The sequence below is a fragment of the Pipistrellus hanaki genome (genome assembly GCF_964339955.1).
Source record: "Pipistrellus hanaki genome assembly, chromosome: 16".
NCBI classification, from domain to species: domain Eukaryota; kingdom Metazoa; phylum Chordata; class Mammalia; order Chiroptera; family Vespertilionidae; genus Pipistrellus; species Pipistrellus hanaki.
In genome coordinates, this window is record NC_140518.1 from 46,193,366 (window position 1) to 46,213,120 (window position 19,755).

A 19,755-nucleotide genomic window follows, 5' to 3' on the forward strand; every position below is an offset into this window, starting at 1 on the left:
ATTCCAACAGATCTGTTCAAATCCCAGCTCCATCACTTACTGGTTGGGTGACCTTGAGCCTCTGGGTCTCATTTTCAACATCTGCAAGAGGGGGATAATACCCACCTGACTGACATATGACTGCTGGACAAACAGTAATGGTTTTTGCAAGAACAAGACAGAACAGTGGAGTCTGTAGTAAAATCAATAAAAGGTCATTCCCCTGTCGCCAGGACTATTTACTCATACCCAGACCTTTACTGAGCACCTACCATGCATGTGCCAGAAACGGAGCCGTGTGCTGGAGAAGCAAAAAGAGGACAATCACTGGTTTCAAAGATGTCAGTGTCACTAGAGCCGCAGATACACAGAAACTGTGATAAGTGCTCCAACAGACTGGGGTGGTGAGGCAGAGAGAGCAGGCTTAGAGGGGCCCAAACACTGATGGAGTTGGCTGGCAAAGGCTTGACAGACATTTAAACTGAAGGCATGGGTTGAATGTCCAACAGAAAACAGGGAGCAGGACTAGATGATTCTTTTTATCATCTCTGATCTCAAATTCCCCAAATCGAAGCCCTTTTATTTCTCCAAGGCTCAGTCACCAGGTATTCATGCCATAAAATGGTAACTACCACGCTCATCCATACTCCACCAATTCAACAGGAAGGTTCTGGGGAACAATAAGAGCAATTGCCAAAGACGTCTGAAACTTATATATATATAGGTTTTATATATATGTATAAGATGAATATATACATCTATGTATGTGTATATATGCATATATATGTATATATATGTGTGTATATATGTATATATATATACACACACACCATAAATACATATATATTAGTATTGATTTCAGAGAGGAAGGGAGAGGGATAGAGAGACAGAAACATCAATAATGAGAGATAATCATTGATGGGCCAGTTCCTGCACATCCACCACTAGGGATCAAGCTCACAACCCGGCATGCACCCCCAACAGGAATCAAACGTGGGACCCCTCAGTCTGTAGGCCGATGCTCCATCCACTGAGCCAAACCAGCTAGAGCTTTAATGTGCTTCCCAACAGTATAACCATGACACCCCCACACAGGACAATCTCTTAGCACCTCGTCCACAAAGAACTGAAAGGCGCCACTCCTCTGAATGAAATGAAGAAGGAAGGAGGAAGGGAGGGGCAGGAGGAGGAGGAAGAGGAGAAGCAGAAGCAGCAGAAGGGGAAGAAGAAGAGGAAGAGGAAGCTGCCACCATCTACCCTTTAAATTTAGGAAAAGCCAAGCAATTAAAACAAATCAGTCCCCAAAACAGTTCAAACACTTTTGCAGGATCAGAATCCCAACGCTCAGGAAACCCACGCCTTATTATGGAAGACTTAAGAGACAACTGTATTTCTGCAGAGAATGTAGAAAGACATTTTTCAAGACTGCAGTCACTGTGCTGGGTTGGTACCTCTACTTGAAAGGTTTACATTTCTTCACACCTCATACAGGTGCTTGGCACACACCTTGCTGGGAGAGAATTCTCCACAGAACTCCCTATCTGCCAAGCTCAGGGTCCAGAGGGGCAAAAAGCTGGTGTAAACACAGGACAACCCAAACTTGCTGCTGGTCCAGACGTTTGTGGGATGCAATCCTGAATCCTGCCTCGCAGTAGTGTGCACTTCTCAAACGCTTTAATAGTAGTATCACATTCAATGCTCACAAAAGACTAGACCAGCGAGACTGGGAAGGATGACGAGCCTAATATTACAACTAGAGAAAAAATTAGCTTCTAAATGTAAAAATACAAATAAGTAAAAGATGAGAGGATTTTGGTGGTTTCTCCAACACAATCACTTGTTTCAAACACAAACACTAGAACAAGTACCATTCAGAAATAAATGATAGTCCTTTTCAATTTTTAAATACAATGAAAACTTAATTATCAGTTCCAACTCAATGGGTGCTGTGCAGGATTCAGTCAGTATTCGATTTTGTCAGCACTACCATCTGGCATCCAGAGCTACAAGATGCACATGTAATTGAGGTGGCAGTTGCAGAGGGAGAGGAGGGCATGGGTATTAAAATTCATCTTTTAAAACCATTCTAACCCCCAGTCCAATCCCTTCTTTCCAAGGGATATTCTGGAGGTGGAAATAAAAAAATCATACTTCTCATCTTCTCCTCGCCATTTTCTCCTGTGAATGTAAAAGATAATGGGGGGAAGGGGGCTGCCCTAGCCAGTTTGGCTCTGTGATTAGAGCATAGCCTAACAGACCAAAGGGTCTCAGGTTCAATTCCCAGTCAAGGGCATGTTACAGGTTCCATCTGCCCTGGTCCCTGGCATGCAGGAGGCAACCAATCCATGTGTCTCTCACGTGGTCTCTCTTTCTTTTTCTTTCTCTCTCTCTCTCTCTCTCTCTCTCTCTCTCTCTCTCTCTCTCTCTCCTTTCCATTCTCTCTAAAAATCGATGGAGAAAATGAGGATTAATTTTTTTTAAATGTTAAGAGGAGAAAGATAATTCTGGCCGGTGTTGCCCAGTAGGTTGGACACCATCCAGTGCACCAAAAGGCTGCGGGTAAGATTCCTGGACACCTGGATTGCAGGCTCAGGGCTTGATCTCCCGGTAGGGTGCATACAGGAGGCAGCTGATTGGTGTGCAGATGTTTCTCTCTGCAGGAGAAACATCTGCAGAGAGAAACATCTAAAAATCAATTAAAATTATTTTTTTTTTAATTTCTAGCTTCCAGTTTGGCACTGACACAGAATCGCTATGTGACCTTGGGCGAATCACTGCTTCTCTGGGCCTCAGTTTTCCCCATCTGAACCCCACAGATGGTTGAACCCCATCTTCTCTCCAAACACAGACTGCAAAACGGAGCCCCTGGGCGGAGGAATGCTAGGGTTTGGGGGAGAGCAAATTGCCCTTTCCCCAAAGCCACTTGGCCAACTCCGGGGCGCAGACAAAACCTTTGGGCAAGGACTCCTCCGGGAAGGACCAGCTCCTTCGCAGCGCTCGCTCCCGGGGAGCCACCCAAAGGGGAGAGGGGAAGGGCCTCTGCACACAGACTGCTGGAAGCGCGGGGCCCCACGCACCCGTTCCCCCACCCGGGGAGCCGCGCGGGGAGGGGGTCCCTGCCATCCCACGCGGAACAAAAGGCAGCTGGAGCCGGCTGCCGCCCCCGGCCCCGCTGTGCGGCGGAGGCGGTGAGGTGGGTGGGGAGGGGAACCTGGTCCCTCGGGAGGGGCAGGGGCCCTGCTCTGGCCCGAAGAAGAGCGGGGTCGGGCGGGATCCCGGACCCAGAGAAGCCTTCCCGATTCCAGGAGGGCTGGGCCCGAGCTCCACCAGGGGGCGGGAGGGAGCCTGACCCGGCTCCGCAGAAAAGGGGCGCCCGCCCGGAGCGGAAAGTGCGCCGGAGAGCGGGCGCGGTCCCTCCGGCTGAGGCCGAGGCGCGGGCGAGAGGGTCCGGCCTCCCGGGACGTGAACCGTGAGCGCCGATGGCAAACGGAGCGTGTGCGCGCGGGTGGGGAGCGGGTCCTGGCAGCGGGGAGACAGGGCGGGGGCCACGCTCCAGCCTGTGGGGCGGATCCGGGTGGAAGGAAAGGGGTCCCGCCGGAGGGGCAGACCCTCCGGGGCGGCGGGGTGGCACGCGTGGGGGCTGACTTCGGGGACGCCTGTGTCCTGGGGGCGTCCGCCCCCTGGGGGAGGGGGACGCTCCGCGCTCCGGGGCCCACCCCGGTCCCGAACCCGGCTCACCTCCGCTCCTTCGGGCCGGCCCCGGTTCGCGGCCGCGACCGCCAGTAGCGCTGTGGAGGCGGGAGCGACCGGAGCCCGCGGAGCCGCCGCCGGCGCCGCCAGCACGTCCAGCTCCGTTTGACACCCACTCACCAGCCAACATGGCGGCCGGGAGGGGGCGCGCCGGCGGCGTGTGCGCGCGCGCCGGCCCCGCCCTCCGTCTCCCGGCTCCGCCCCCGAGCGCCGGCCCCGCCCTCCGTCGCCAAGGCCCCGCCCCACGCCCCTAGGCCCCGCCCCTGCGGCCTCCACCCCCCACGTTCCTATCACCCGGCGCAGATTTCCTGGTGGTCACAGCTCCCGTGAACCTTGGCCGGAATCCCCTCAACAACTCCCTCAACCCCCACTCACGCGTTCCGACTATCCCAAGCGCCACACATACCCTGCAAATTCATACCCCAAACCATGCACTCAGACTCCCCACAAATCCCCACACCCATGCACGTCCTGCAACTCCTCACACATCTCACCACCACCCTCACACACAGACCTGGGCATCCTAAGCTAACGCCGGCGCTGACCTTCCAGTAAACACTGGGACAGAGATTTCTTGGGAGGTGGTGCTTGAAAGGGGGGAGGTGGCTACTTGGAGCGCTAGTCACGCTGGTTTCTTGAGCTGGGTGCAGGGGTCAAAAGTGTTCACTTTGTGAAAATTCCCTGGTGTATACTTTTTTTTTTTTTTTAAGAGAGAAAGAGAGAGAGAGAGAGAGAGAGATCTTTTATTTTTTATTTTATTTTATTTATTTTTTAATATATTTTTATTGATTTTTCACAGAGAGGAAGAGAGAGGGATAGAGAGTTAGAAACATCGATGAGAGAGAATCATCGATCAGCTGCCTCCTGCACACCCCCTACTGGGGATGTACCCGCAACCAAGGTACGGCATGCCCTTGACCGGAATCGAACCCGGGACCTTTCAGTCCGCAGGCCGACGCTCTACCACTGAGCCAAACCGGTCCCGGCTGGTGTATACTTTAAATGTGTGTACTTTAATGTGTGTGTGTTGTACTTCAATAAAACATCCTCAATGGTGTGAGCGAAAGAAGCCACGTGCCAACCTGACAAGCTCAGGGGAGGCCTGCGTGGCAGTCTTGCAAACTCAGAGACCTAAAATAATCACAAATGATGGTTTGAAAATTAAATATTTAACTACAAACAGGTTATAGTAGGTAGTCATGTCCTAGGCCAATATTTTCCCTGACAAAGGTCAACTTAGATCTTTATCGAGCCCATTGGCCTATCTGCCTCTAAGATAACATATCTGTGAGATGTCTGGTTACAGTAACTTGTAACTTCCCTTTTTCTGGAGCCCCTGGGGCACAACCAAAATGTGGTGGGCGCCAGGACAGATGCCTCAAATTCCTTCCTTATCATGTTAATTGTTCCTGTACCCACCTAAGTCTGTGTCCGTCATTTTACTTTTTATCCCGCCTCCTTACTCCATCACCAATGAACTTCATGTGACCCACCTATGTCCCTCCTTTGATTGCAATGTATAAATAGAAATGTAACCCGCCATTCTCCGGAGCATTATCTCAATTTATTGAGGTTCTGATTCCCAGCATAGGTCGACATATAAACTCAAATAAACTCACTGAAATTCTTTACAGGTTTCATTGGTTTTTCCGTTAACAATAGTTATTCCGGGAAGGGATGCTAGGCTTCCTTAGGCTGCCAGAGGGACGGTGGCCCTGAAAAGGTGGGGCCTCTGAGCTCCCCAAACCCCGAGGTGAGAGGCTATTAGACGCCCCCAGTACAGCCTTGCCCCTTCACATGGCCTCACACTCTCAAAGGAACAACAGGAACTGCCTCTTCCCTTTGATTAAACCCGTGCCCACGAGGCACCAGCCATGTGCCCAGCATGGTGCTTGGCCCCGAAGGAGACAAAGAAAGCTGGGAAATGGCAGGCCCTGAGGAGGCTCTCAGGACGTGCCAGCTGACTAACCTGCCCCAGTCAGGGTGGCGCTGCATAGACCCCTCAGAGCAGAGCCTGGGCTGGATCAGGGCTGCTAGATTGGCTGACAGCGACATCCCTGTTGCTAGGCGATATCAGCACTGTGCCAGACTCTGGTGCCAGGGAGGCTGTATCCAGAACCATCACTCTGCCCTCACTCACTAGGCGACTGGGCAGGTCGCTTCATACTCCTCCTATGAAGGGGCCAGATGGCCGAGGCATCTCTTCCGTCTCACAAGCTGGGATCTAGACTGGACTTCCCTTCTCCGGCAAAAAATATAAGAGGGAGGAGAGAGGGGAGGCCAGGAGCGGGGAGGGAGAAGAGAGAGAAACCAACACGTTTGCAAACCCACAGGGCCACTCTTCCTGTGTAAAGATGCTGGGAGCTCCTCCCAACAGTGGGCTGCCCTCACAGGACTCCACGTCCCTCCCACTGCCGTGTCCCTGCTCCACGGAGGGTGAGTGAACTTTCTATGCCTCCTTGTGGCAGGAACCAGGCCCCTGGTCCCAGAGAGGGCCCTCAACCAGCCCAACACTCCCTGAAAGCCACAGCTCTTTGCTGGGCCTTCCCAGCTCCCAGGAGAGCAGAGCTTCACGCGGAATCATGGCTCCTGGCCTCAAACAGTTTGCAGCTTCAGGGAGAACACGTGCTGGGAGCTCAGTGCAGGCTTGAGCACCTTACATGGGTTGTCTAACCAGCACTGCTGGCTGCACGCCCTGCGATGGGGGACATGTTCTCTAGAGATGCTGCCACATGTGAGCGCTGAAATGTGGCCAGTGACCAAGGATCTGAAGGTGTCGGACCTGATATAGCTTTAAGTGGTACACTTAAATAGCCACATGCGGCTAGATGCTGCCCCAGAGAACAGCTCTGGCCTACAACCTCACACAGCCCCACAAGGTGATTGTTCTTACTGCCCACACTTCACAGACCAAGAGCTTGCGGCTTGAGGGGGTGCTGGGTCTTGTCACCCAGCTGCATGCAGAGCCATTCCTTTCCCCACCGGTGGAGTCACCGGGATAAGAGGCAAGCTTTGGGAAGAGAACTGGGCGCAGATAAAGCGGTGATGAGCTAACTACAGCCCAGAAGGTGAGTTGGAGGACATGAGACTGAGCCGGGCTGGGGTGAGGGAGGGTCTCCAGAGGCTGGAGGACCACCGCCCACGTGTAAGATCGGAGAGCATTGCTTCACGTCTGCCCTGCACCAGCTTTGAAGCACATCGCCCTCTCCCCCTTCCCTCTCTGCATTCTCAGGAGGAGCTCCTGAGGTCAGCGGCTCTGTTCTCATTTTACCGATGAAAAGTCAGAGGCAGCACACTGCAAGTGCTGGGATTCACACCCGGTTCTGCTCAGTCCACAGCATGCAAACAGCCTTGCAGAGGAGGGTGCAGGAGAGCCAAGCCCAGAGCAGTCCCAGGGCACAGAGCCAGAGCAGACACTCACCTGCCCTTCCCAGGACAGGAGGCTGGCCCAGGTGCATCCTGAGGCAGAGTGAGGGACTGGCTTGAATGCTCTGCTTCAGAGCAGAAGGTCGCTGTGTGGCCGGGGTATCTCTAGAGCTGGGGGAGGAGGAGTCAATGGGGGAGATTGCTGGCAGGGAGAGAGGACGTGCTGAGTGAGAAGAATCACTGGATAAAGGTGCAGAAGGAGGTCCCAGGGGTGAACCCTACAGTCAAAACCATATCCAACTGGTTGAGCATCATCCCATGAAACAAGAGGTCACCGGTTCGATTCCTGATCAGGGCACATGCCTGGGTTGCAGGTTCTATTCCCAGTAAGGGGCATGCAGAAGGCAGCCGATTGATGTTTCTCATTGATGTTTCTATCTGTCTCTCCCTCTTCCTTCCTCCCTCTGAAATCAATAAAAACATACATATATTTTTAAATCCAGCAAAATCAGCCTGGGTGACAAGACCCAGCATCCCCCCAAGCCTCAATTTCTTGGTCTGTAGAGTGTGGGCAATAAGAATGCTCACCTTGTGGGCTGTGTGAGGTTCTGGCCAGCACTGTTCTCTGTGCTAGAAATCCAAAAACACCTAAAGTCTAGTCCACTGACTGGTTGCCTGACTTTGGCCATGTCACTACTCCTTCCAGGCCTCGGCTTCTCCATCTTGGAAGTGGGAATGATAACCCTCACACCTTGTAGGACTGCATTTCAGTTCAGAGTGAAAACACAGAGACAGAAATGCTTGGGAAACGGTAAAGCGCCAGAGAGGTGCTGGCAGTGCTTCTTATTAAGATACCAAGATGCAGCCGAAACCGGTTTAGCTCATTGGATAGAGCGTTGGCCTGCGGACTGAAAGGTCCCAGGTTCGATTCCGGTCAAGGGCATGTACCTTAGTTGCGGGCACATCCCCAGTGGGGGGTGTGCAGGAGGCAGCTGGTCATTGTTTCTCCCTCGTCAATGTTTCTAGCTCTCTGTCCCTCTCCCTTCCTCTCTGTAAAAAATCAATAAAATAAAAAATAAAAAAGATGCAGCTGAGTGGCCCTGTGGGTGCTGGGAGTCTGAAAGAGCAGAACAGGAGCGGAAGCAGAAGCGCTGAAATGACACAGGAAACCATAGAGGAAGGGCGGTGAGAGCTGGACACGGAGGTGACTTCTGGTCTGTGGGGAGGCAGTGGTTGGCTCAGACTTTCTGGAAGTGGGGGCACTAGGAGTAGGAAATAACAACGAAGCAGTGAGCACTGTGTGAATGGTCTGCCTGGGTTAGCTCAGTTCCTCTTCATCACAACCCTGAGTTTCAGACCAACAACGTCTTTAACTTGCAGACAGTGTTCAGAGACATTCAACTCATTGCCCACGACCACAAAGCTAAAAACTGGCAACGGTGGAAAACCTGTCTGATTCCAAAGCCAAACCCTCTCTCTTTCTCTCTCTCTCTCTCTCTCTCTCTCTCTCTCTCTCTCTCTCTCTCTCTCTCTCTCTCTTGTCTTTTTTCTTTTTGTTTTTGTTAATCCTCACCTGAAGGTATTTTTCCATTGATTTTTTTTTTTTTTTTTTTTAGAGAGAGTGGGAGGGGGTGGAGAGACAGAAAGAAATATCGATGTGAGAGAGACACATCAATGGTTTGCCTCCTGCAATGCCCCGACCAGACCCGGATCCAGCCTGCAACTGAGATAAGTGCCCTTGACTGGGATCGAACCTGGACCCTCAGTCCACAGGCCGACTTTCTGTCCACTGAGGCAAATGGACTAGGTAGGACAAAGCCAAACTTTTGAGAAGAATTTGGGCTGCATCCCTATTTCAAATCATGCACTGATTCCTAAACAGCTGTCCGCCCTGTGCCTCCATTAATAAAGGAATGTGACAGACTCCCGGCCGTGGTGGCACTCTTCCCATTCTGAGTGCTCTCTATCACTCTTGATATCAACGCAGCTCTGAATAAATATTTGTTGAAGTCATTCTTAAATGTTAGTTTTATCATCCAGGCCCTCCCAGCTATATTTCATGCATAATAGTGCGCCTCTTTCTATTTGTATGCTAAAGGTGCTGCTGCCTTTGATACCAAAGGCAGAATCAGAGGACTTGTGACCACACTGGGACATGTCCCTGGTCGCTCCTGGCTGCATCACACGTTTCTGTCAGCATCAGCTGGTCACCTTGGGCAAAAAGTCCAAATCAAGACTGAGATGGCGTCCACTCTCTAGGTGTGTGGTCCCCCTAAGGCCAACGGCATAAAATTGAGACTCAGAAGGCCCCTCCACTCATGAAGCAATTTCACCTTTTTGAAGACCTAAGTTTTCCAACCTGTCATGTATGTTTCTTATTTATTTATTTATATCCTAGTGGCCCGGTGCAGGGATTCATGCATGCGTGTGGTCCCTCAGCCTGGTCGGGGATCAGGGCAATCCAGGCCTGGCCAGCTGGGGGAGGAACCACAGGAGGTTGGTTGTGGAAGTGCACTGATCACCAGGGGGCAGCTCCTGCATTGAGCGTCTGCCCCATGGTGGTCAGTGCACATCATAGCAACTGATCAACTGGTCATTTGATCACTTAGGCTTTTATATATAGAGATTTTAAAAAAATATATTTTATTGATTTTTCACAGAGAGGAAGAGAGAGGGATAGAGAGTTAGAAACATCGATGAGAGAGAATCACCGATCAGCTGCCTCTTGCACACACCCTACTGGGGATATGCCTGCAACCAAGGTATATGCCCTCAACCGGAATCGAACCTGGGACCTTTCAGTCCGCAGGCCGATGCTCTATCCACTGAGCCAAACCGGTCCTGGCTATATATAGAGATTTTAATCCTCCCAGGAGGATATATTTATTTTATTTTATTTTATTTTATTTTATTGATTTTGAGAGAGAGAGAAAGAGAGAGAGAGACATCTATGTGAAAGAGATACATCAATTGCCTCCCATACACCCCCCACGTGAGGATTGAATGATGCAACTGAGCCACCGGCCAGGGCCATGTGTGTTTCTTAGCCCGAATACTGTGCGAGGGCGATGGGGGAGGTGCGTGGCTGCCCTGTTGATCTGCCCTTCACTATCCCCTCTGTCTCCAGAGTCCGATCCCTCTCCCTACTCCCCAGAAGCAAAAAGACGGGTGGGTGGCCGGAGCAGAGAGCCTGCAGCCTGGGAATTACAGAGCAGCCTGAGGGGCTGAGACTGCAAAGAAGCTGACATGTTTAGTGCCGTGTGCAAAGACACAGATTCGAGATGATCAAGACTAGGGTGCAAGGTCGCACTTGGCAGCTCCGTGGCCTTAGGCACCCCACCCCACCGTCCTGAGCGTCTTCTCTGCTGTGAAATGAACGGGGTACTGACTCCTGCCTGGTCTACGTCACATGGCGATAGGAGGCCCTGAGGTGAGAGTGTTGTTAGCAGGAGTGCCTGAGCCACGTGGCTGTGCGGAGCGAGCCAGGCTCTCCACCCCGGTCCGGGCGGGAGCACCCGAGCTCTGAGGCTGGCTGCCCACATGCTCTCACACAGGCCGGAGGCCAGCCCCGTGGCCGCTCAGCTCCCAGGTGAACTTCTTCCATCACAGGACACACATACACTAATTCCTAAAATTCCGCACATACCAAAAATACCTTACATTTTTTGTTGATCTGACAAAAAAAAAAAAATAGGTATAATTTTGATTCATTCACACCAGATGGCTATGTTGGCTATTGTCTCTTTTTTATTTGACTACCTAAGGGAATAGAGGCCAGTGCCCTGACTAAACAGTGAGGTATTTCATGTTTTAACAATTCTCGAGGCGCACAGGTTGAAAACTGCTGCCCTTAAGAGAATCCAGGGCTTTTTGGATGGGGAGAGAAGGAGGATTTCTAATGTGTTGGGAGAAGTGCTTGAATGCCCCAGCCTTCCCATTGGATGCTCTTGCCTTGACGAAGCCTCTCCTGGGGACTCTACCAGCGGCTGGAAATCCAGGTCCTGGGCACAAGGAGGCCTGGGTTTGAATCCAGACGTGGCCACTTCTCAGCTGGGGGCCTCAGTCTAGTCCCTGCTCTTCTGTGGCCTGGGAAACGAGACCGAGACCGGGAGGACCACTTCATGGTCCTGGGACGAAGGGCGGGAAGCACACCTCCCAGGCCGGGGCAGAGCCGATGCCCCTCCCTCAGGGGGGAGGAGCCCGGGAGGGCCAGCCTGGCTCTGGAAGGGGCCCAGGCCGAGGGTGACAGGATGGAGTATCCGGATCTACCAGTCTATCCAGAGACTGGGAACACACATTCAGACTGGTTCTCCCGCTGCCTTCTCCTCCCACGCCTCTAGCAGCCGTTTAGTCCCGGGGTCCTGAGCATCCGTGCTTTGGGAGACGAGCTGACAGGACGGACGCGGGGCCAGGCCAGGCCGAGGGGAGGCTGACACGGGTACAGCTGTGAGAGGACGAGACCTGGGGGTTCCAAAAGGGGACAGAGGCCAGGGACTCCCAGCAGAGAGAAAATGTGAAGGCTGGGCCACTCAGTCTAGAAAAAGGCAAGAAGAACATTTTCCCCAATCTCTCTCTCTCTCTCTCTCTCTCTCTCTCTCTCTCTCTCTCTCTCTGGCCTCTGTCTCCTCTTCCTTATTTCCCCCTCCCCTCCATTCCTGTCTCCTCTTATTTTTCTCTTTCTTTAACCCAAAGGAAATATAAGTTGAGGACATGAAACACATATTGTCATACATTTTGTAAATGTACTTAGATCTGAGAGGCACAGAGAGGAAAGATGAGAACAAATTGCATCTCCATTGCTTTTATCTGGCTGCTGCTTCCAGCCGCCCACACACTCCAAGGCGGGAGGTGGGAGCGAGCCAACAGAAACCTGCCCTGCAGCCCGCGCCTGCCCACCCCCCTGCCTGGTCTCACCCTTCCTGGTGACCACTGAGCTCCGGGGAGGCACTGCCCTCCTTGGCTCTGCTGCTGGCACTGCTCCCCACCACCCGGCCGCAGCCCCCAATCACCGGAGGGGGCTGCTCTCCACGGAGCTCCCTGTCCCCGGGCTGCTCCTGTGGCCCAGCGCCCTCTCCACCCCCAGGCGGCCGGCTGAATGCTAAAAGGCTCGCAGGACCAGTGTTCCAGATGGGAAGTCATTTGTTCAGCAAACTCTGTCAAACCAAGTGCGCTGGCACCTGCTGTCCCCTCCCTGTTTAGGCCCTGGGTTTGGGAAGAGGCAGCATAAGTGTGTGCTCTGGTGCGTTTTACAGGGGGAGTCAGAGGGGAAGACAGAACAGACATCATCGCCCCTACTGGGTTCCGCTTCTGAAGCAGAGCACCTTATGGGGTGGGGTGGGCCGAGGGCCTGTGCTGGGCGGAGGGCGGCGGTCAGCAGAGCTTCCTCCCCGGGAGAGGGCCGTGGCACACGGGTGGAGCTGTCAGAAGCCTCTCTGATGGCTACGAGCTGTGCTCACGGCCTTCTCTGGCCTCTCAACATCCTAGCACCTGCCCCCCAGGTGGTGACAGACAGGTAAGATTCTGCCACCGTGTCCGGCAGCTTCTGGACTGAGGGCCGGGACTGGCCCTTAGCTGTGTCTCCTCAGGCCTAAAAGGCCCTGGCTGAAAACTCCATCTTATATAAAAACTGCTGCTTGACATTTTAACCCTGCTATTTGGCTTCTGTAAATGCTTGCTTGCTTAAATACTAAGGAAAATAAGACTACTCCCATTTCAAAAAGGCCATTAAACCTTCCCCACAGGAAGTTATCAGTGCTGGCACCAGGCCAGGCCTTTGGCTGAGGTCTCAAGGCCCCAGCACCTAGGGGCTCTTTAAGAACTTGCAAAGGGAGTACCGATTGAAGGAGAAACAAAGATGGCGGCGTAGGTGAGTGGCTGGCCTGCCGCTCCCAGAACAATTTAAAAGTTGAAACTGATATGAGGGACATCTATCGTCCAAAACCACGGGAAGGAGGTACTGGGTAGTTGATAGTCAACAATTAACATGATAATGAGAGCAGTGAGGGACTGATGGGGCTCTTGGAATGTGACCAACTGGAGAAGTGGAGAAGTGGCAGGCCCAGAGCAGCCAGGCCTGGAGGAGCAGCATCCAGGCCCGGAGCAGCCAGGTCCGGAGTGTTGTGGGGTCGAACCTTGGGTTCAAAATGAAAGGAAAGAAGGAGCAATGCAGCCAATTCGGGTAACAAAGTGTTATGTCCGTCATCACAATGGAATCAGAGAAGTTCCTGTGTCCTTTCACCCAAAAGGACTGAGAGTTGCCCAGACGACAGCAAAGTGGGAGAAGAAAACTGAAGGCTACGCAAGGGACTGAGGTGCCAACATGGAGTCATCTGAAGAACTTAAAGACTGAAGTGGAAGCTGCTTCTTTAATCATGTTCCTGCTAGCATCTGTTAGCTTCCAGTCTTCTGCAAAGTCTTGTGCAGCAAGTCCAAGGACTCTGAGTAAATCTACACCAGCAACAAAAGAGACTCATTTAGTAGCTAAAAATATTAATATGTCCATAAATCTGATTTCTAATTTTGCTGTTTTGCATTGGCATTGTTGTTATTTAATAGCCAGAGTTTTGCTCTTTTTTAAAAAAAATATATTTTATTGATTTTTCACAGAGAGGAAGAGAGAGGGATAGAGAGTTAGAAACATCGATGAGAGAGAATCATCGATCAGCTGCCTCTTGCGCACCCTCCACCGGGGATGTGCTCGCAACCAAGGTACATGCCCTTGCCCAGAATCGAACCCCGGACCTCTCAGTCCGCAGGCCAACGTTCTATCCACTGAGCCAAACCGGTCCCGGCCAGAGTTTTGCTCTTGACATTCAAGTTTTGAAAATAACATGTATGTGGTTTAGTTTTCGCATTGGCAAAATAAATAAATAAATAAAATCTGAAGACCAAAATAAACTGGTGAATATAATAGAATCAGGGTCAAAGAAAGGGGGTGGATTGATAATTATCAGGGAGATAGGGGTGTGGGGGTGCAGAAAGAGACTGGATTAAAATCCTATAACCTATGGATGAGGACAATGGCGAGGGTGGGGAGGTAAGGGCAGAGGGTGTGGCGGGAACCTGGTGGAAGGGAGCTATGGGGGGAGGGGGAGGAGAAACAATTGTAATAATCTGAGCAATAAAGATTTATTAAAAAAAAAAAAAAAAAAGAACTTGCAAAGGGGGCTGGAAACACCCCATGTTGGGAGACAAAGAAGGTAAAAACATATAAACAGGAAAGTTCCTCCATGTTGCAGCCCAGAATTTGAGACATTTTCCTCTGGGCCCGCGTGTAATAAATGTAACTCCATCCCTCCAAGTGTTGCTTGGTTCTTCTCCGGTTCTCTGTACCATGGCCAGAATGTAATGTTACGTGTGGAGTGAAGAACTGAGACAAGACATCCCGGGCGGAAGCCACCCGGTCAGCCCAGGCAGGGAGCGGCCAGGCCGAGGCTGCCTCCCCTGTGCAGGGTCAGCGGGCATAGGAGGTGCCCAGGGACAACACGACACTCACCTGGCACCGCCTGGCACCACCTGTGTTATCTTCTTTAGCCTTCACCCCGAGCCAGTGAGGAGCCATCACGCCCCGGTCCACGGCGAGGGGACTGCGGCACAGGCAGGCGCAGCGACGCACGCTCACCCGTCGGTGTGAGACGGGGTCTGAGCCAGCGCCGGCAGCCATGCCTGCGGCCTGGGCGGGAGCCGCTCCGAGGCGGGCTGGGTAGTGGAGAGCCTGCCTGGGGGGCGCTGGGGGGCTCAGTCCCGGGGAAGGCTGCCCGAAGCCAGCGAGAACAAGGACTCCGGGCCAGCTGTCTGCTTGCACACCATCCCCTTTCGGCCTGAGGGAGGCCATTGCTTTCGCAGCCGTCAGTGTGTCGCAGTCTCCAGCCGAGCCCCAGCTCTGGGGACAAGAACACGCCCCCAGAGGGCGCTGGCTGCAGCCGCAGGCGGTGGGCACAGTGCCCAGCAGCGTCACAGGGCCCGGAACCGCATCACGGCCACCACAGTCTTCACCATCCCCAGAGACTTCCTTCCGCTGCTGCCTCTCCCCGCAGCCCCTCCACCACCCCTGGCTGTGGCCATCAGCACTGCCCCACAGGCTGCGCCCTGAGGGATGGGACGGCAGCAGCTGGAGCTCCACCGGCGAGCCCCTGGACACGCCCCTCACTGCCGGTTCCCTCGGGCCCTCAGCGGCACGGGGCTACATGCATGGCCCGCCTGCTCGGCTCAGGCAGTCCCAGCCCTCGGCCTCTCGGCTCCGCGGTCCTGCCACAGCCCTCTCACCCTCTCCCGGGAGGAGGCTCTGCTGACCGCCTCCCTCGGCCCAGCACAGGCCCTCCCCTCCGCCAGCCCCGATGGTGCTCTCCCTCAGGAGCGGAGCCCCGTGGGGGAGGTGATGTCTGCCTCTGCCCTCCCCTCCGACTCCCCCTGCAAAACGCACCAGAGCACGCACTTATGCTGCCTCTTCCCAGACCCAGGCCCAGACAGGGCCGGGCCAAGCAGGTGCTCAGCACACTTGGTTTGACTGAGTTTGCTGAACAAATGTCTTCCTCTCTGTAACACTGGTCCTCGGTCACACCCTGCCCCCTCCGCACCGACCGTCCCCTGCGCCAGGCAGCCTCCCCACACGGCTCCCCGATTCCCGTTCTGGTTCCCAGACTGTCCCCCTCTTTCCCCACCTCACAGCGGCCTGGCCTCCTGGGAGCAGCAGTCCCGTTATCAGACCCCAGCCCTGCCCCTCAGCTGGTCTCTTCCGGAAAGGGTGTAGCCTTGGAGAAAGAAAAGAGGGGCACAGACACCGGAAGGTTCGAGGTGGGGGGAAGTCTTGACAGCACCACCCAGGAGACGGGCGCTGCCCTTGGCCTGTGGCAGTGGAGGACCCGGTGAGCAGAGGGGCCGGAGGTGGGGCCTGGGCCGGGGGGACCTGTGGGGCCTGGGGCGGGATCCAGTTTCCCCCGAGGCCGGTCCAGACGCCCTGGGGCGGCCCCGGAGCCCGGTATAGGCACCCAGGCCCCTCTCCAATCACTCGTTTAGATTTTAGAGTAGTTTTGTGCACATATCGGCCAACCTACCTATGTTCTCTCTCTGCCCCCTTTCCAACTCACATGTGAGAACACACCACACATTGCTCTGCACGTGGCTTTCCTCTTCCATTTACAGCTTCTACGTCGGAGGTCACTTCCTGTCAATGCCTTCCTCATCCCTTTCTCTGGCGGGGGCGCCTCATGCCCTCCTTCAGGGAGTGGGACTTACCATGCCAACCCCAGAGCACCCGTGGGAGGGTCCAAGGCTCTGGCTCCTGACGCCGCTGAGGCTTGGAGGCGGGGCTCACTGCCCACCGTGCTGAACCCAGGAGGCCATTGGAGGACGAGGAGACGGGAGCCAAGGGGGCCATGGCACAGCAGCCACCAGCGCTCTTGGTGGGTCCTCACAATTCCCAAGGCAGGTGCCGTGCTACCCAGCCTCCTGAAGGGGGCGCCAAGGCGCCCGGGCTGGCAGCCCAGAGTGGTACAGTTGGAATTTTAACCCACAGCTGCCAGCACCCAGGCAGCTGGGCACCATCCCTGCCCGAGGCGGAGGCGGACACCCCGCCCCCAGGCGGACTGCCCACATCCGGCCGCTCCGGGGCTCAGCGGCCGGGCTGAAGGGATCCTCTCTGGGCCTCCAGGTCACGCTGCCTCGGGAGATGTCGGAGCACACGGTGTCTGTGCTCGGAGCAGGCTGAAGTTTGGGGTCTTCTTTCCTGGCGGGGCTGGGGCACTCGCCTGGCCTGAGAGACCAAACTGCTCATCCCCTCTCTGGGCCTGCTTCTTCATCAGCAAAAGGGGAGCAACAGCAGCTCATCATGGTACTGTTTAGGGATTAATAGATCTAATAAATTAATCACTTAGGAAGGGTCCTGGAATATAGCAAAACTAAAGAGAACAAAGATCCACGACCAGTTTGGCTCAGTGGATAGAGCGTCAGCTTGCGGACTGAAGGGTCCCAGGTTCGATTCCGGTTAAGGGCATGTACCTTGGTTGCGGGCACATCCTCAGTGGGGGGTGTACAGGAGGCAGCTGATTAACATTTCTAGCTCTCTGTCCCTCTCCCTTTCTCTCTATTAAAAAAAATCAATAAGCCGAAGCTGGTTTGGCTCAGTGGTAGAGCGTCGGTCTTCGGACTGAAAGGTCCCAGGTTCGATTCCGGTCAAGGGCATGTACCTTGGTTGCGGGCACATCCCCGGTAGGGGGTGTGCAAGAGGCAGCTGGTCGATGTTTCTCTCTCATCGACGTTTCTAGCTCTCTATCTCTCCCTTTCTCTCTGTTAAAAATCAATAAAATATATTTAAAAAATAAAATAAAATAAAAAAATTAAAAAATCAATAAAATATATTAGAAAAAGAGCCATTATTATTATCACTATTATTACTGACATCGTCCCTGGAATATCTTGCAGCAGGAGCAGGAGGGACAGTTTGCTGGGAGGGGGGCCAGTCCTTCCTGTTGGCCTTAGGCAGGGACCTGGAATGGGCTTCATGTCTTCCCCTGAAACCCATTCTGCAGGCGATAGGACTGAGGCCCCGGAGGGGCAGGCTGAGTGCAGGGCGAGGTGTAGTAACCATTCCTGGAGGCTGCTGGCTCTTTGCCGCTCCAACACCGGACCCGGCCCTCCCCAAACTCCCCGCCCCAATTGTTCCGAGACCGTTAGGGTGCCTCTGGGCAGCCTGCCTTCCCCCGCTTCCCTCCCCGGGGTTTTCAAGGGTCCCCGCAGCGCCCCCTCTGGCCTGCGTCCCCCAAGCTGGTCCTGCCTCCCCCAGTGACCACCCTCTTCCCTCTCCCTTTGGGGTTCCGCCCGCCCCGCCCGGCCCCGCCCCGCACGCCACTGGCGCGTCCGCAGCGCCCTCTAGCGTAGGCGCCAGGCAGGCTCCACCCGTCGGTCCAGTCGGAGGACGCTGGCGAGGTGACCCAGGAGGCCCGGGAAGGCGTCAGCGGCGTCTGGCCCCGGGACCACAGATCTTGCCCGAATCCCTCTCCTGCCTTCCCTCTGAGCCTCCCTTTCCGTTTCTGCGAAATGCGTTCCCCAGTCCTTTCCCGAGTTCCTGCTGGGTGCTGGCCTGCGCAGGGCTGGGCCTGCGGTGACCGGGCAGCGGGCGCGGAGGGACCGGCCTGGTCAATGCCAAGTGCGAGGCCAGTCCTGCTGCGGAGGTGACGCCTGCGGACGCCGCGGGAGCCGGAGGGACAGGGAGCTGCTGCTGCGGCAGGGCCGGGCAGTGCCCACGTGGCCGTCCCGGGATGAAGGTGTGCAGCACACACTCCCTCCTCCCCATCTCCAGAGGCTTCCGTGAGGGGCCTCCTCTCTGACCTCAGAGCGCCCTGGGCCCACCCTGGCCTTCTGGTCTTCACTGACTCCCTCCCGGGTGGTCTCCACCTAGAGGCTAAACACCAGCTGCGCCCTGAACTCCGGCTCAGGCTCCCACATCGCCCCATCTGAAAGCAAGCTCCCAGGCTCCCAGACCATCGCACCCCGTCCTCTCCTGCTCCCGCACAGCCCTCCTGCTGAGGGCAGGAGACCTCCTCTTCTCACTCCCTGCATCTGGTTTGCCAGCAGATCTTGTTGACTACCTCTGAATGTTCTGGATTCGGACCCACAGCCCTGCCCGCGTCCTGGCCACGGACAGGCCCACCTGGCTCAGCTCTCTGTCCCCTGTGTCCCAGGCTGACCTTCCCCCCCCCCCCCCCGCCCCCCATCCCCAATCCCTCCTCTGCTCAGGGCTCTGGCTTTACATCCTTCCATGGCACTTACTGTCTCCTGCAAAGCTCCACACCTGACTTACGTGTTGCCGTCTGTCCGCCCCAGGAGAAGGTCCCCTGTGAGTGCGGGAATCTGTCATCAGAGCAGGCTGTGCAGACAGCAGGTGCCCAAAGAGTGCTGCTTTACAGATTTCTCAGCTGGCCACGCGCCGTGCCAGGCCTGGGCAAGAAGGTGCCTCTCACTGAGCAGTCCACTCCTCCACCAATATGCCCAAATGTCTGTGTGTTCCTGCCGCATGCCCATCCTCTCGCCAGCACCTGGGGGGACCCCACCCTCCGAGACAGAACCATCCCATGTGCTCAGGGGGCTGCCTGGGAGCCATGGAGCCCCGAGGAATGGGACCAGGCCGTCCGGAGGGAGCAGTGCACATGGGTCGGGGACTTGAGAAGTGACAGCGGCAGGGAGGAAGGCTGCTCCCGGTGAAGGAACAGCAGTGCGAAGGCACGAACCCTGGGGCTCGCCAAGTGGTTTGAGGTAGATAGAGAAGACAGGCAAGTGACAGGGGTGTGGCTAGGCAGGGGCTTGGGGAGACATTGAGGCAGTGGTTAGCTCGTGGGCACTAAACCCCACCTCTGGGGTGGGAATCCTGCTTCTGCTGCTTCCCAGTAGTGAGATGTTGAATAAATAACTTTACCACCCCATGCCTCAGTTTTCCCACCTGTAAAATGGGCTTACTGACAGAGGGTGCTGGTGAGGAAACATGTATCCAGTGAGTGCTGCAGAAATATTAGCTGGATGGTTCCATTTGGGTCACTCCCCTCCACCGGGGGAGGAATTCGGGGGGGATCTGTAACTGCTGTTGTGGTTAGCATTCACTGGCTGCTGCTGTTCAGTTGGGTGCCGATGGCCCTGAGACCAGAGTTCGGGTGCAAGGCGTTTCTTTGG

The 19,755-nt window shown here is 54.8% G+C and overlaps 1 protein-coding gene across 5 annotated transcripts in view; it reads right to left on the reverse strand.

Moving 5' to 3' along the window:
* EPN2 (epsin 2) overlaps positions 1-3,865 on the reverse strand; it is a 78,314-nt gene extending 74,449 nt beyond the window's left edge. For 3 of the 5 annotated variants that reach the window (XM_084861524.1, XM_084861522.1, XM_084861520.1), the window contains exon 1: positions 3,718-3,855. The gene's annotated coding sequence lies outside the window, so the exon portion shown is untranslated. Of the gene's footprint in view, positions 1-3,717 lie in introns of all 5 variants that reach the window. The other 2 variants (XM_084861523.1, XM_084861521.1) reach the window with 2 other exon arrangements.
* Positions 3,866-19,755: the final 15,890 nt, after the last annotated feature.